This window comes from Peromyscus maniculatus, chromosome 9 (assembly GCF_049852395.1).
Source record: "Peromyscus maniculatus bairdii isolate BWxNUB_F1_BW_parent chromosome 9, HU_Pman_BW_mat_3.1, whole genome shotgun sequence".
NCBI lineage: Eukaryota > Metazoa > Chordata > Mammalia > Rodentia > Cricetidae > Peromyscus > Peromyscus maniculatus.
The window spans coordinates 2,349,916-2,367,427 of record NC_134860.1 but is presented as its reverse complement, the minus strand read 5'-3'; the positions used below and the strand labels follow the sequence as shown (position 1 = coordinate 2,367,427).

At 43.2% G+C, this 17,512-nt stretch overlaps 1 non-coding gene across 1 annotated transcript; it reads left to right on the top strand.

The window, feature by feature from the left end:
* The first annotated feature begins 13,784 nt into the window (after window positions 1-13,784).
* Window positions 13,785-13,891, top strand: LOC121832498 (U6 spliceosomal RNA). The gene has a single exon (XR_006076142.1). It is a non-coding gene; the product is annotated as a U6 spliceosomal RNA (small nuclear RNA).
* The last annotated feature ends 3,621 nt before the right edge of the window (window positions 13,892-17,512 follow it).

The window sequence follows — 17,512 nt, the reverse complement described above, 5'->3', positions numbered from 1 at the left end:
TCTCATACACGATTGACCAGACAACTATGAAAACATATTTTTCTACTACACATTGAACATTTACTAAAGCTGGCACTTTCTTTGGCCAAATCTAAACAAGCATCAACAAACAAAAACCATGGAGTACTTACTAATTTGCTTCTGTGCAGGTAACACATTATCATAAACCCAGTGGCTAAAACAACAAGAATGTATTATCTTACCGATCTCCAGGTTAGAAGTGCAAAATAGGAAAAAAAATTTAAAATAATCTCATTTATAATAACACACAAAAAATTTAAATGCTCATGGACAAATTGAAGGAAGGAATATAAAAGCTGCATATTGCAATAGAGCAAAACACTCTTACAAAGAATTAAAGATTATCTAAGTAGACATAAAGGCACTTCTCATGGCTTAATAGATGAGATGTTAAAATCAGTATACTACCCAAATCCATCTTTAGTTTCAACATCACCCATACCAAACTTGTAACTCCCTCTTTTCATAATGAAAAGGCAGATCTTATCATTTATATGGAAATGCAGAAAGACCTCAAAAAGCTAAAACAACCCCTGCACATAATGAACAAAATTGAAATATTCACATGCTCTAACTTCTAAACTTATGCAAAGTTACACAAATTGAAGCTGTGTGGTACTTGCATTAATGACAGACAAATAGACCAATGGAACACTGAAGTCCTCCTATGATCAATAGAGTGTCAGCAAATTTGTCAAAACCACTGGTCTTAGTGACTTTTCTGCTGCTGTGACACAGCACCATAATCAAGGCAACTTAGAGAGCATTTAATTTGGTGGCTCCCAGTTCCTGATGGTTAGAGTCTATGACTATCATGACAAGGAGCATGGTGGTGGGCAGGCAGGCATGGCACTAGAGAAGTAGCTGAGGACTTACATCTGATCCACAAGCATGAGGCAGAGAACAAGCTAACTGGGAGTGGATTTATGAAACCTCAAAAACTCACCCCAAAAGACACACCTCCTCCAAGGCCACACTTCCCAACCCTTCCCAACCAACTGGGAACCAAACATTCAAGTATATGAGCCTATGAGGCCATTCTCATTCACCACACTACTCAGTGGAGAAAGAATAGTCTTCCAACTGTGCTGGAACAATTAAGTATCAATAAAATGTTCAAAGGATGAATTTGGACAATACATTTCCCTACATCACACAAAATTAATTCAAAATGTGTCTCAAAAGAACTTTTTTAAAAAGCTAGATATAGAAAACTGTTGATTTCCTCTTATTTTTGTTTTGTTTTTTGAAACAAAGTCTCTCAGAGCCCAAGCTGGCCTTAAACATGATACATTGCTCAGGCTGATCTTAAACTCCTGAACCTCCTGCCTTTGCTTCCCAAGTTCTGGGTGATAGACAAGCACCACCACACCCACCTTAGATCAACTGAACTCTAAAGAGTTCTATTTAACATATTGAACATAGAGTTCTATTGAACTCTAAAGAACATACAGCTGTAATTCATGGTCATGTAATAGGCTATAGTTTCTTAAACATGAAACAAATAAATGAAAAAAACAACAAAAAAACAGGAAAATAATTAAATTTTATAGTTTTAAAAATCATTTTGTATACCAGAGCACATTATCAAGAAAATGAAAAGATAATCCACAGAAAGGAGAAAATATTTGCAAATCACACATATAAGTGTCTAGCATCTAAGATACAGAAAGGATTGTACAACCAAAGTCTGAAAAACATGGCTTTATTTTTCAAAAGTAAAGATTTTTAATGAACATTTATTCAAATGAAATAAATAAACAATAAGAACATACATGAAAAACTGTCCCAAACAACTAGTTATTAAAATAATGTATTGGTAAATGGTAAAAGTCAAATAAGCTAATATAACAAACTTAGAAGTCTAGAAGCAAGCCTAGAAACACTAATGACTCACTATAAAGACAATACTTATCAATTGGGTGACAACAACACCCAAAAAAGCAATGAATTAACTTCAAAACTCTGACATATGTATTATATCCCAGCACTAGGGAGGCAGAGACAGGTGAATCTCTATGAGTCTAAGGCCAGCCTGGTCTACAGAGTGAGTTCCAGGACAGCCAGGGTTGCTGCATAGAGAAATCCTATCTCAAAAAACAAAAACAAACAAATAAAAAAAGATGTCTAAATCAATTTACGAAACAACTATCAATCAGATATGCTTAATAGGTAAAACATTCGAGCATGGTTTTGTAAATTGACAAATAAGCAGAAAATGTGATATTCTATTCCATTAGTGACAAGATGTACTTCAACAAAAGTTATGAAAACCTACCAAGCCACGTGTGGTAGTGCATATGGTAGGTAGAGATGAAGGCTGGAGGATCACTAAAGTCCAGCCTTGGCCATGCCATCTTATCGATCTTACCCAGCTGGGAACTCTGAAAGCTACAGTTACCACGGTGGAGCGATAGTGGTACAAACACTACAGGAGTAACCAACCACTTTCTAATTGGGTTTAAGACCAGCTCCACAGGACAGAATGCAAGCCTGGAAGCACTAATGGGGCCAAGAACCTGTGCCTAGGTAAGTCATAGGCCCTGGTGGGGGCAGGGGACCTACTACTGCTATTCTGAAATAGACACAGTATTAAACTGACTCTTAACATAAGTCAAATCCTAACAACTTATACCCATAGATTAACACTCTCAGCCCTCATCAGGGAAGTTTCTTTTTTGCAGTAGATGGAGAGTCACAACTAATCAACAGGCAGAGAATGAGAGACTGCTGAGTGTTCAGACAGAAATGGGACATTTATATCACACACACACACACACACACCCTCTCAAGAGTCACGGAAAATCACAGAAGAGATGTGAAAAAGATTCTAAGGACAAGAGGCAGTAGATAACTACAGAAAAGCAATGTTTTCCAAATATAACAGTCCAGTTGCACGTATGAATTCACAATAGCTCTGACAGCATGCACAGGACCTGTGCAAAACCAAGCCATTCAAAATCCCAGTGTGGAGGAGGGAAATGGTCACCAAGTCTCACCCCTGTCTGAGAAGCTATTGGTAACTGATGGCTGCTGGGAGAAGGGGAGCCAGCTTGTCTCAAGGGTGTGGCCCCTGGGAGGCTACCCATGATCCAGGAGATGAGCCAATACCCATGCACATACCAGCAACACTAAATAGACTCAATGTTTTGTTTTGTTTTTAATGAAATTGGGAAGGAATGGTGCAGTGGGGGTGGGGATTTGGGAGGGTGGGGATCAAAGGGGAAAGAATGGGAGGATGAGCTTGATAAAAACACGCTATAGGTAAAGCATGAAATTCTCAAACAATAAAAACACTGCCAATTTTTAAAGTAAAACCATAGTGAGATGTAACCCCATATCTAAAGGATGCCTGAACTATGCACCTGACAAAAATATACACATATCTATCTATATTCATTGTAAAAGAATGCCAAGAGCTACATTTAACCACAAGGCAAACACTAGAAATGCTGTTTACCTATGTTGGTTAAGTACATTGAGATGCATTCGTACAGTACAATACTGTCTAGGGAAGCCAAATAATTAGTGTGACAATGAAATCCTAAGCTATACAGTATCCCACAAGTAGTGAAATGTCCAAGAATTCATACTGACTGATTACAGACATACAAATTGTGTTAGCAGTCATCCAAGTGTACTGACTTGGGAAGACTGAGCTGGGACAGATACAACGTTACATCAAGGGGGATTGTAAGCTGCTCAGATGTGTTGAGTGATGGCTATACACCTTTGTAGGAAAGCATCAGCTGTGTGTTTTCCTTTTTATTTGAATGTGCTCCTTAATACATTAAACAAGTCAAACACAGGAATATCTACAACCATCATACTTCTTTTAATGAATTATGTAGATTAATGCCATGCTTTCTTGGTGTACTTCATCAACATGATCTAAAAAGCAATATATAAAAGTCCCCCAAAACATGCCATTGGAAAAATAGATATGCTTGGTGAGTCAAAACTATGTCACTAAATCCTAGTGAAATTCTGCTGCAACTCTGAGCCCAAGTTCTCATCTCTCCTCACTGGATAAGGAAGAAACATCAGAGATAGTTAGGCACTGTTACCAAGGCCAGATTGCTTCTTAATGTACAAAAAACCAAGACGGAAAAGGAAGGAAACCGCTTTCTTACAACACTGTGGGACACAGTAAGACACCTTAGCATTCTTGACATCTACATTTTTGCCTGCTGGCCCTCTACGACTTGCTGATAGGTGGTACTTCCCCATCAATGAAGCTATGAATGAGCCCTAACTTAGAAATGGTTTCTAGACCATGCCACAAACACTTCAGTATCCTTACCATCACACATCATACGTCTCTGCCATCTGTTGGCTCATGATCTCTAAGTTTTGCCTTCTATGACTCTCTCTTAGTTCATTCTTCACCAGTCACTGGGTTCTTATTGCTAATATTCAGCCATGTTAAACATGTTTCTACATCAGGATGTTTGCATCTGCTTCCTTCTGCCTGAGGCTCTCCACGTTAGACACCCAGGGCTGGTTCCCTCCCTTCCTCCAGGTCACCATTCAAAATCCATCTCAATAATGAATCCTTCTATAATGCTCTTTAAATAGGATTGCTCCCCCATTCCCAACCCCACACCTGTGGTTGTGCCTCCTTGCTGGCTTTGCACTAATCACCGTCTCTACTCTTCAGTATATCCTCTCCTCGTGTTGTGAACACTGTCCCACTCCTTAACGGCAGTGAGAAAGGTAGACGACTGGACATGAAACTCAAGAGACAGCTTAGCCAAGAACTTGAAAATGCACTACCCCTTTCTAGCTTTGGAGTGGGAACCAAGCCTGTGAGTATGGTCCCCTTGGTAACAAAGCCCCTTTCATATTGACTGGCTGGACAAAGCCAGAATGAGAGGCAAGCTGCTGAGACAAGATTGGTGTTTATCTGTCAAACCACACCACTCAGTCCAATTCCTCCCTTCTAGTTCTGGAAGCTTCTCTGATTTACTGAGGGTGGTGGAGGTGGTGGGGGTGAACTCTTTGCTCTGTTTCTCCCTGGGGAGTGGAGGAGTACAACCATTCATTCAGCAAATATTTATCCATTGCTATTTGTGCACCAGACAACACACCATGTGCCAGGAAGAAGCCAGCCAGCTTTTGCCCAAGTGAAGCTCAGTCTGGAACAACATGAGGAGAAGAGCCAGCAAGTCCAGCATCCTGGTCCAGCCTCAGAGCCCTGATGTACAGCATCCGGCCAGATCCTGACAGGTGTCGGGTTTCTGCCAGGCATGCACAGGAAGCACACTGTGCAGATCTGAGATCCTATGCACTCTATTTCTAATCGACAGAAACTTGATGCTGTGCCTCTCACGTCACTTTTACTCCACTACATGGCTTAACTGGAAGGAAGCAAAGTCCAGAGAGAAATGAAGCATGAGCTTGGAATGCCCAAGAGTGGTTGTGCCAGGCACAAAAGGCCTCCAGGCGCAGACCGGGAAAAGGATGGGTACCTCTATTGAGAACTTCATTTCCTTTAGCAAATGTTTGGTTTAAATCTCCGGGACTCTGAAGATGGCACTCTTACTGCCAGGCCCTGGTGATTTAGGCTTAGTGATAGGCACTCTAGTTAAGTCAACTGAGTAGACATCACTACCATAACAGGGGAGCCACCATTTAAGCCCATTTTGCCAAGTATAAAAGTTGGCACTGACGTCAAACATACTACCAAGTTTCTATAGGTGATCAGAGTTGGGATTTGAAATCAAACCCAGATTTATCTGACTCCACACCTTTCAAATAAAATCCAAAATCCTTCTAACACCTAGCTTTTCCAGTCATGTGGGAAGATTTCAAAAATCATGCTCTTTTGAGGGGGAATTTAATTCAATAACGAACCTTAGTAATACTATTGAGCTGAGCAAATTGACTAAAATAAAGTCAGGTAGGGTAACCCAAGAGCCAACTCTAACTCACAGTGAGTGCTAGATTTTGATCAATCACCATGTTCATATTCATTCATTCATATTCTCTCTCTTCTCTTCTCTCTGTATCTGTATCTTTCTCTCTGACTCTGCTTCTCTCTCTCTCTCTCTCTCTCTCTCTCTCTCTCTCTCTCTCTCTCTCTCTCTCACACACACACACACACACACACACACACACACACACACAAACAGACAGACACTTTACCTTAAACCAGCTACCATTCATTCTTGCTAATGAGTCTTTATGTTGCCTGGGAAGTTCAGCTGATCAAGGCTGGATTCAGCAGAGGACATTGGTCTGAGTTTGTAAGCATGCCTGCAGTCCACTGGCAGGTTATCTGGGGGACTGGCTGGTCCAAGGAGACCTCAGTCACATGTCATCAGCAAGGCTAGGGTTCAACTCAGGGACTAGCAGCAAGCCAGCCTGTGCCTAGTCATCTGGCAGCAATGGTGTTCTAAGACAAAGGGGGTGAACAGGATCAAAATTACCATTCCATTGCTTCTATTCCAGTAGTAGATTCAAGACACAGGCCAGCTCAGATTCAAGGAACAGATGGTGGGTGGAGCCAAGAAATCACAGCATAGGAGACACATTTCATCTATCACATCTTCAGTTCTCCAAGGCAGCTAACAGAACCCTCCTGGCAGCTTCCCATACAGACAGATTCCCATATACACAGGTTCCCATATACACAGGTTCCCATATGCACAGGTTCCCATATACACAGGTTCCCATATACACAGATTCCCATATGCACAGGTTCCCATATACACAGATTCCCATATACACAGATTCCCATATACACAGGTTCCCATATACACAGGTTCCCATATACACAGATTCCCATATACACAGATTCCCATACACACAGGTTCCCATATACACAGGTTCCCATATGCACAGATTCCCATATACACAGGTTCCCATATACACAGGTTCCCATATACACAGGTTCCCATATGCACAGGTTCCCATATACACAGATTCCCATACACACAGGTTCCCATATTTAAGTTCAACATGACAACCTGTTGGATGTCAGCAATTCTCCTTTTACTTTGACTCCTAGGGATGGTTCACTGGGATTGTTTGTTCTCTTGAAATATGGACATACCTTCACTACCTTTTCCTCATGAAGTTCCTACTGTTGTCCTTTTATTTGGAATTAGTCATATCAAATGATGTGAGACTCAATAGTTGTGGATAAGTAAGGCATAGATCTCCGAAATAGGCAACACCACAAGCTGTCCCCAAGTCAAAAGTGTTCTACTGGAAGAATTCTATAGAAGATCATACCAGCTAAACCTTATGGCTTCTACCTCACCCAGCCCAAGTCGACCTTTATCTCCTCTTCTGCTGCCAGCCCACATGCACCCTTCTCGTGCAAGCTCCCAATGTCCTCCTCATCCCACCTCAGTGTTGCGTGTGCTCCTAATTTGTATTTGCTGTGTCTGCTGGCGTCTACCCTCCCTTTTCCATCCACTGACAGCCATTGGCCCTCAACAACTCCGATTCTCAGATTCTCACATATGCAATCACTCAGCAAATATTTGTTGGCCCATTAGGCAGGCCCACGGGCTGTACCAGAATTAGAGCTACACCCGGGCCCTTCTCACGGAGCTGTCACTCTGTGCAAACGCCCCAGCTCCCAAGTCCCTGTGTCTGCAGGATAGAGTGTGTACATACGTGCAGAGGAATATTTGCACACCTACACACACGTCCTTTTGCAGCACAAACTACACTGGATTCTGACGATTTGTTCATGAATTTTCCTTTTCCGTGGAACTGAAAGTTCTTCCCATTCTGAGATCACACCTCCTTATCCTGCTATTATGATTATATCACCCAGAACTCTCCTTACATTGAAATTCAAATAAACAGTTGTTGAAATGACAAATGAGTGAGCACTGGGGGGAAAGGGGCTGTTGGATTGCATTGAGCTCATCCATTTCCTTCATCTTGCAAATGAGAAAACCTAAGAGACAGGAAGATAAAACCGCTTCTCAGGACTCCGCCACTTCTACATTTACAACAACGTGGTGGCCTGATCTCAGGGTCAAAGTAAGAGTGTGTTCCACATTCTAAATGGAGTTTCTGGGTTTAAGAAACTAGGGTTAATTGGCGTTTTAGAAAAACTTGACATTTGGAGACCAGTGAGGTGGTTCAGTCAGCAGAGGTGCTTGCCACAAAGCCTGATCAGCTGAGTTCCATGCCTGGGACCCACTTGGTAGGAGAAAACTGACTCCTGCAAGTTGTCCTCTGACCTCTAGAGTCACAAGTCACATAGTCACACCATCTCTCTTGCGTGCGCTCCCTCTCTCACCCCTCCTCTTTCACTTCACACACACACACACACACACACACACACACACCACAAATATGATAAAAAAAAAAAACAAGCAAAAGAAATCTTTTAACAAAATGCATTACACCAAAGGGGACTAAGAAACTGGACTCTCAAACCAATCAGACTCAGAAAAGTGTTTGACCTTGGACAAGTCATTTCTCCTCACCTTCAAGTTTCTTTCTTTCTTTCTTTCTTTTTTTTTTTTTTTTTTTTTTTGTACCTACACAATGGAGCTACCCTGGGGAAGTATTAGCAAGCTATAGAAAGAAGGCAGCAAGGTCGACACGGGACTTGAAGCTCAGTACATGCACAGACACGTCAGCTGTTCCTTTGCTGATCATCAAAATCAGCGCTGGTGAATGCATCCGTAGATACTTAGAGCTTCACCTCTAACCGTAATTACACCAGGAGCTCCCCACAAGTGCTCCTAGTGACAGCAGGCCTCCCTTGTAAGCTCTGGATGAAACTTCCAGTCTTCTGCTTAGGGATTTGAGGTGTCATCTTACTTCTTACCACAGGATTTACCTGTAAGAACTAAAGCATTAGTGAGCCCTGAGCACAAGAAAACAAACACATTCCAAAGTGTGACAGCAAGTCCCACATTGCAGAGTGACTCAAGGGCCATTATTACAAGCAGAGCCTGCTTCTAAAGGCCAGAAGATGTCTCTGTCCTGAGGCTGGATCAACCTACTCAACAGACTTTTTTTTTTTTTTAACCCAAGCATAAAAATGGAAATGTAAAGGTTCAAGGCTTTGGTTAAGAATGATCTTAAACAAGATTTTCTGGCATCTGACAGAACTCCTTTTATCTTTTACATCTTCACTTTTATGGTCTGGACTTTTATGAGCTGTGTGCTTGAATGTGACCCAAATCCTGGGTGCCACACTGCGGATCATATGGAACATGTGTCCCTCTGACCCAGGGCTAACGTTACGATCTTGTGTATCAAACTCTCTCCCTCCCACCACAAAGTCAACACGCTCACACTGGGGGAGAATAAAGAAAAAATGCCACATCCAGGTCCTGTTCTGAGGAAAGGTGATCTTGTCACATTCTGTGGGGAAAGGGGGCAGGTCACAGCCAGAGTCACCAAGAGAACCTTCGCCACCATTCTCACTGCCCAGAAATTCCTGTGTTGTCTGGAATCGTCTTGAATGCTGGTGAGCACACAGCCTTAGCCTCACCATTATTCCTCTGTGACAGGAAGGGATTTGTCCCTGGTGCCCATCACCTCTAACATCGCTTATCTCCAGGAATCGGCTCCTCGTCGTGTCCATGGCCCTGGTTTGGACCACGAATTTGGCTGGTATTCTCTGAGCGACATGTAATGACTTCCCAGCATTTCAAAAATCAAATGAATGCCCCTTTAACATGTTCTCGAATTGGGGAGAATTTTTTTTTCTTTCACAGTATCAAAGAACTTCTGTGTAGTAGTGGTGCGGTAGCATTGGGAATAAAATCTGAAAGTTCACATGAGCTAAGCAAATGCTCCACTTCTAAACTACATCCTCAACCCCAAAGGATATTCTTTTTTTCCTTTTTATTTATTTATTTATGTTTCTATTATCAGCTTGATACAGTATAAATTCTTATCCTAATAGAGAAATGTTTCATTGAGGTTTGCCCAGTCATTGAGTAAAACCAAAAATTATAAGCCACAGTCATCCTAGGGTCCCCTCTGCTAAATAGCCCCCCTGGTTCTGTGGATTACAGTCTGATTGTTCTTTGCTTTATATCTAGAATCCACTTATGAGTGAGAACATACCATGTTTGTCCTTCTGGGTTTGGGTTACCTCACTCAGGATGATTTTTTCTAGTTCCATCCATTCACCTACAAATTTCATAATGTCGTTGTTTTTCTCTGCTGAGTAGTACTTCAGTTGATGGGCATCTAGGTTGTTTCCAGGTTCTGGCTATTACAAATAGTGCTGCTATGAACATAGTTGAGCAAGTATCTTTGTGGTATGATTAAAAAAATGCTCAACATCCTTATTCATCATAGAAATGCAAATCAAAACGACTCTGAGATACCACCTTACACCTGTCAGAGTGGCTATGATCAAAAACACTAATGACAGTCAATGTTGGAGAGGATGTGGAGCAAAGGGAACACTCCTCCACTGTTGGTGGGAATGTAAGCTTGTACAACCACTGTGGAAATCAGTATGGCAGTTTCTCAGAAAATTGAGAATTGATCTACCTCAGGACCCAGCCATACCACTCTTGGGCATATACCCAAAGAATATTCTAATGAAAACATTTTTAAATTTGTGGGAGGTCAAAGAAGGTGTTGAAGCAAGAACAAGAGCCACCGGAATGAATGTTGCTCTTTTTTGTGTATAATTGAGTGAAATGTGCCGGACAAAAGCAGTAACATTCAAATTCATATTCTCTCTCTCTCTCTCTCTCTCTCTCTCTCTCTCTCTCTCTCTCTCTCTCTATTTCTCTCTCTCTCTGTCTCTGTCTTCTTGTACGCACTCATGCCCACACACACACACACACACACACACACACACACACACACACACACACACACCTATGCGCTCACACAGATGTCAGAGGAAGATGCCTGGTGTCTCCCTCTATCACTCTTCACCTTGTCATTTGAGATGAGGTCACTCATTAAACCCCAGTCCCACCACATCTGCTAGATGAACCGGCTAATGAACTCCAGGAACACTCTGGGCTCTGTTCCCCCAGTGCTGGGGTTACAGGCATGCAGGGCCAGGCTTTTACATGGGTACTGCGGATCTGAGCTCAGTTCCGCTGGCTTTCATATAGCAACTGCTCTCTTCCTGACTGAATCATCTCCCCAGTATTCCCCTCTTAAAGGAATTTGGGCTTCTTGTTGTTGTTGTTGTGTTTGTTTGTTTTAACCAAGAGTTTACTAAGATCCATTGGCTGTGTCATAAGCCTGTATCAACCTTTTTCTTTTGGGCCACCAACCAGCTCCCAAATCATGAAAGGGGAACTTATTAGTTATGAATGCTCAGTTCTGGCTAGCTTTTTTTCTTTAACTTAGGTTAACCTGTTTCTCTTCATCTACATTTTGCCTAGGGGCATTTTACGTTTTCTTTCTGTATGTCCTACTTGGTCTAGCTGGCTGGAGGCTGCTGGCCTGGCCCTGCTCATCTTCTCTTTCTCCCTCATTCTCTCCTACTTCTTCGTCTTCTCCTCTCTTCCTACATTTTTCCTCCTACTTATTCTCTCTGCCAACCCTGCTTATTCCTCTCCTGCCTGGCTATTGGCTATTCAGCTTTTTATTACACCAATCAGGTGCCTTAGGCAGCCAAGGTGAATCAGCAACCCATCTGTACATGGTTAAACAGATGCAGAGTAAACAAATGTAACACACCTTTACACACTTAAAGTAACATTCCAGAGCATAAACAAATGTAACACATCCTTACATCATTGAACAAATGCAGCAGAAACAAATGTAACACACCTTTATACAGTTAAAGTAATATGCCACAGCATAAACAAATATAACAAGTCTTTGCCTAGTTAAATATTCCATAACATAAGCCTGTGTATTTCAGGGCGGTGCTGTCTCCAGTGACTCAAACTCCATCACAATGGTTGGTGTCAAGCATGAGGAACAAGGGTGGAGAACGCAGGAGGGGTTGTTGAGAACAATGTAGGGGCATACAGGCCAAACTGAGAGAAATAGTCCAAGTTACACTGGAAAGATATGCTACAGCAAAAGCATGAGTGTGAAATTTTTCAACGTCATCCCTTAAGAAAAAAAAAGCAATTCTCTGAACACCACAGGCAGCGACTGAAATATTTGACATATTGAGCTGCCGTTGGCACACGGGCTGGAGTTCCCTAGTTCCTTCTACCCACGTGGCGGGCTCATGGCAGGTCCCTGCCGACTTTGCATCAAAGAGCAGCCCCACCCCTCCTTCCCCTGCTGTTCCTGAGCTGCCTGCCCTGCTGCCCTGTATATGCCTGGATAGTCTTGGTTTGTCCAGTTCTCAGGGGCATGGGTTACCCTGGGGCTGTCCTCTGCTGCAAGTGACTCTCAGCATGGATTTCCTGAAACCATGTGGGTCTTGGGACCCTTGACCACTGACCCCAACTCCTTCCATTGGGGAGTTGGTAGGCAGACACACCTAGCACTTTGTAAAGGAGGAGGCTGGGATGGAAACTAAGGACAGTCTTAGAAGGGGGGTTATGTTGTCATCTCCAGAGGACCTAGAATTGTACATGTGCATGCGTGCGTGTGTGCATGCATGTGTGTAAATCAAAGAAGCCAGTGAATTCTATACATATATCTGGTTTAACCTAGGGCAGAATAAAATAATAATAATAATAGAAAAGAAGAAACAGGATAAGGAGACAGCAGATTTTAAAAACAAATTTACAAATCTCGGGGAGGCGCTTGGCCCTAGAGAAAACATCTTTGAGCACTCTGGGCTTTTCTGACAGCAGCTCTTGGGGGATAATGGCTGTCCCCTTGGTGACACGCAGCAGGCTTTCTTCTCCTTCCATAGTGCTGTCTTGGGCTATTCCAGGGGTGCAGGTGAGCTCCCAGGCAGCTATGATGGCCCTTCCTGGGGAGGCAGTAGTGGTGTAATGACTGATGGCATGTGAACGGCCAAGGAAGAGTGGGAACTGGGAAGGACAGCCTCACTACTTGTCAAACAAATCCCACAAGATAAAAACAGCTCTGTTGGTAGGATGGCCTTGGAATGCGGCCCTAGGGTGAGGAGCCGGTGCCTGGAGACAAGAGGTTATTAGAGGTGATGGGAACTGGGGGGAAATCCCACCTTATCACACAAAAATAAGATCTTTAAGAATACCAAATGAACAACTTGCTTCATGGCTGTCTAGTTAGTAGAGAAACGTCCCAAAGCCTGCTGTGTGCCACACAGGCACTGTCTGGTCAGCAAGCTGTCCAGGACCATAGGCAGAAGAGAAGCAGAGTAGCCAAGGACCCAGATGAAGCCACTGGCCTGCAGCAGAGATGCCAGTCAGTCTTAAGGCCTCCAGATATGGCAGCCTTCACCTACAATCCTAGCACTCGGAGAGCAGAAGGCAAAAGGCCCGTGAGGTCCCGGTGAGCCTGGGCTATGCACGCAGACTCCGTCTGAAAACACAAAACCAGAAAACTTCCCCACCTAAACTCCTGCTCTCCTTCCCTTTAAATAACATTTTCACTATTGGTGATCTGGAAGCCCCATGACTTCAAGTGAAAGCCACACAGCATCAAACCCAACTGGTTAAGCACAACTCCTCCTAACTTTTCCGAGTTTTACCCAGCTTTAAGTCCTTCTCACTTTGGTTTCCTCCTTGCTGTGGAAAACACAACTTTAAATAGTCATCCCTCTGATCTCAACAGTCTTCACATTTTATGTTTGCTTTAGTAAAGGATTGCAATGCCCTAGGGTATAGAATCAGAATCACCCACAACTTTCCAACAGCAGGTCACTGCCTCCTCTATTTTGAAATAAATTCTGTCAGAGGGTGCTCGCTTCGGCAGCACATATACTAAAATTGGAACGATACAGAGAAGATTAGCATGGCCCCTGCGCAAGGATGACACGCAAATTCGTGAAGTGTTCCATATTTTTTATATAAGGAACTCAAGAAATTAGACATCAAAAGGACCAACAGTCCAATTGAGAAATGGGCTTTAGAACTAAACAGAGAATTCTCAACAGAGGAATCCCAAATGGCTGAAAGACATTTAAGGAATTGCTCAACTTCCCTAATCATCAGGGAAATGCAAATCAAGACAACTCTGAGATACCACCTTACGCCTGTCAGAGTGGCTAAGATCAAAAACACTGAAGACACTTTATGCTGGAGAGGATGTGGAACTAGGGGAACTCTCCTCCACTGCTGGTGGGAATGCAAGCTTGTACAACCACTTTGGAAATCAATATGGTGCTTTCTTAGAAAATTGGGAATCAATCTCCCCCAAGATCCAGCTATACCACTCCTGGGCATATACCCAAGAAATGCTCAATCATACCACAAGAGCACTTGCTCAGCTATGTTCATATCAGCATTGTTTGTAATAGCCAAAACCTGGAAACAACCTAGATGCCCTTCAACTGAAGAATGGATAAATAAATTGTGGCACATATACACAATGGAATACTACTCAACAGAGAAAAACAATGACATCACACGGTTTGCAGGCAAATGGATGGATCTAGAAAAAATCATCCTGAGTGAGGTAACCCAGACTCAGAAAGACAAATATGGTATGTACTCACTCATAGGAAGATGCTAGATGTGGAACAAGGATGACTGGACTGCTACTCACATCACCAGTGAGGCTACCTGGAAAACGGGACCCCAAAAAAAAGACACGGAGAAATGGACGAGATCTACATGAACAGCCTGGTCATGAGTGGGAACAATGAAGGGCGACAGTCGAGGGAAAGAGAGTGGGAGATCCTAACTGGATCAAGAAAAGAGAGGGAGAACAAGGAATAGGAGACCATGGTAAATGAAGACCACATGAAAAGGTGAGAAGGGGAGGAAGCAGAGAGCTAGGGAGGCCCACGGAGATCCACAAAGATACCCCCGCAAAAGACTGCTGGCAATGGTCGCGAGACGGCAGGAACTGACCTACTCTGGTGATGGGATGGCCAGACACCCAGATAGTGGTGCCATAAACCCCATCCAAGGACTGAGGAATCTGAATGCAGACATCCACGGCTGGGCCCCTGGTGGAGCACTGGGAGTCTAATTAGTGAGAAAGAAGAGGGTTTATATGAGCGAGAATTGTTGAAGCCAAGGTTGGATAAAGCACCGGTACAAATAACCAAATGAATGGAAGCACAGGATCTATGAACCAAAGGCTGAGGGGCCCCCAACTGGATCAGGCCCCCTGAACGGGTGAGACAGTCATTTGGCTTGATCTGTTTGGGAGGCAGCTGTGCATTGGTGCCAGGTCCTGGGCTCGTTGCATGAGTTGGCTGTTTGAATCCTGGGACTTATGCAGGGACACTTGGCTCGGTCTGGGAGGGGGGAATGGACCTACCTGGACTGAGTCTACCAGGTCAACCCCGGTCCTCGGGGGAGACCTTGATCTGGAGGAGGTGGGAATGGGGGGTGGGCTGGGGGGAGGGGTGGGCGAGAGGGGGAGAACAGGGGAATCTGTGGCTATTATGTTGAACTGAACGGTGTTGTAAAATAATAATAATAAAAAAAAATGAAGAAAAAAAAATTCTGTCAGAGGACTTAAAACTATAAATACACTACTTTACTAATAGGGGTTTTAGTAATTACATTGGAAGGATCACAAAAATAGTGTCCACTTTGTAAACTGTTATTATTTATTAATGTGGGAGGGGTACACACACACACACACACACACACACACACACACGTGCCGGTGACTGGTGAGCCAGAACTGGAGTTACAGTTGTGAGCTGTCTAACATGAGTGATGGGAATCCAACTTCCAGTCTTTGAAAGAGCAGCACCTGCTCTGAACCTCTGAACCATTTTTCCAGGTTTTGAACCTGTCATATTCGCCTACTAAATTTCTAAAAGCTATTCTCAGTGGCAAGTCTTCTACAGGCACAGTTTATGCTTATAGAGCACACATCAGAGCCTGTAAAATGATTTCATCCTCTGGACATTGAAGGATCATGTACAAGAGATGTTATTTCTGAGTTGTAATCTCTTCAATATTTCTTCACCGTGGGGTCCACTCTGTGTCAGGGCCCACTGAGGTTCTGAAGTGGGGTAGAGAAAGATCTCTAGTTATGTTTTTTCTGTACAGAGCTTAGATTATTTCCCAAGGGCACATTCTCAACAATGAAACTACTGGAGCTGGAAAAAATGGTTCAGTGTTGAACCACTTGAGGACTGGAGTTCAGATCCCTAGCACCCATCTGAATGTCAGGTGCTCCCATATTGATGATCTCGGGGTCAATTAAGAGATCTGCCTTCAGAGGGAAATGTTTATGAACAGAAACCTCTTATCGCTCACCGCCCAGAGAGTTCTACAGCAGGTAGGTGAACTTGATACAAGTTACTTCCTGTAACTCACTTCCTGTAAGGCACGTCTTGCTCAATCTCTAAGTCCCTCAGCTAGCTAGGCCTTGCTTCCAAGGTGAACCGCTGTGTTACCTGTGCTACCCAGGACAATAAGAAATGGAGATGGATCCAGAGCCAGCTTCATGTGTAGGAGCATATATGCGCATGCTCGTGTGTGTGTGCGTGTGTGTGTGTGTGTGTGTGTGTGTGTGTGTGTGTGTGTGTGTGCATGCTTTGCTGTGTACTGGGTGGGAGGGTGTGGAAGGATGCTTTTATTGGCTATACAGCTATGAACCTAGCTCTATCAAACAAAGGAAATTTGTTGTAGCTCTTTATAAGAGAGGGAGGGCGGGAGAGGAAAAAGGAGAGGGAGAGAGAGGAAGCAAGGGTACAGTATGAGTGCCTACTGCAATGAGTACAGTGGGAAGCAAGGAAGACTTGTGAGATCAGCCTCAGGCTTCCACACGTGTGGACACTACACATATGCATACACATGTACATAGGTACATACACAACACAAACATGAAACAATTTAAGGTGTTGCACTAAAGGAGCAGAGAGTTCGAACTCCCCCCAAAACGGTATAAAAGTGTCCTTATCTATCACAAATAATGAGTTTGGGGGATGAACAATAATCTGTGGGAAGGATAACTAAAAATGAAGTTCTGAGAGATATGCCCTATTGAAATACCAGAACTAGAGAAAACCTGCAGATAGATCGCAGTGATAGGCAGGAAATCCAGCTGTGTATCTAACCCCAGATCATGCTATGTCCCTCCTGGGTCTGTCTCCCAGGAGGGAGAAGCTTTGGGAAAGTTCTACAGCCTTTCTGTGCCTCAGTTTCATTATCTGCAAAATGGACTTAATAATCAAACCCATCTCAAAGAGCTACAATATAGTACCTGGGTAGAAAGCACACAGCACAGTTAAAATAATGCTCAGCATTTCTTAAACACTCAGGTAATTTTTAGAATAAAGTTTATTTCCTGCCCCTTTTGACAATAATTTCATAAAGAAAGCAAAATAAATAAATAAATAAATAAATAAATAAATAAATAAATAAATAAATAAAAATGTCTGACTTTAAAAATAATTTCAGGGGCTGGGGAGGTGGCTCAGTGGTTGGGAGCACTGACTGCTCTTCCAGAGGACCAGGGTTCGGTTTCCAGAACCCACATGGCAGCTCGCAACTGT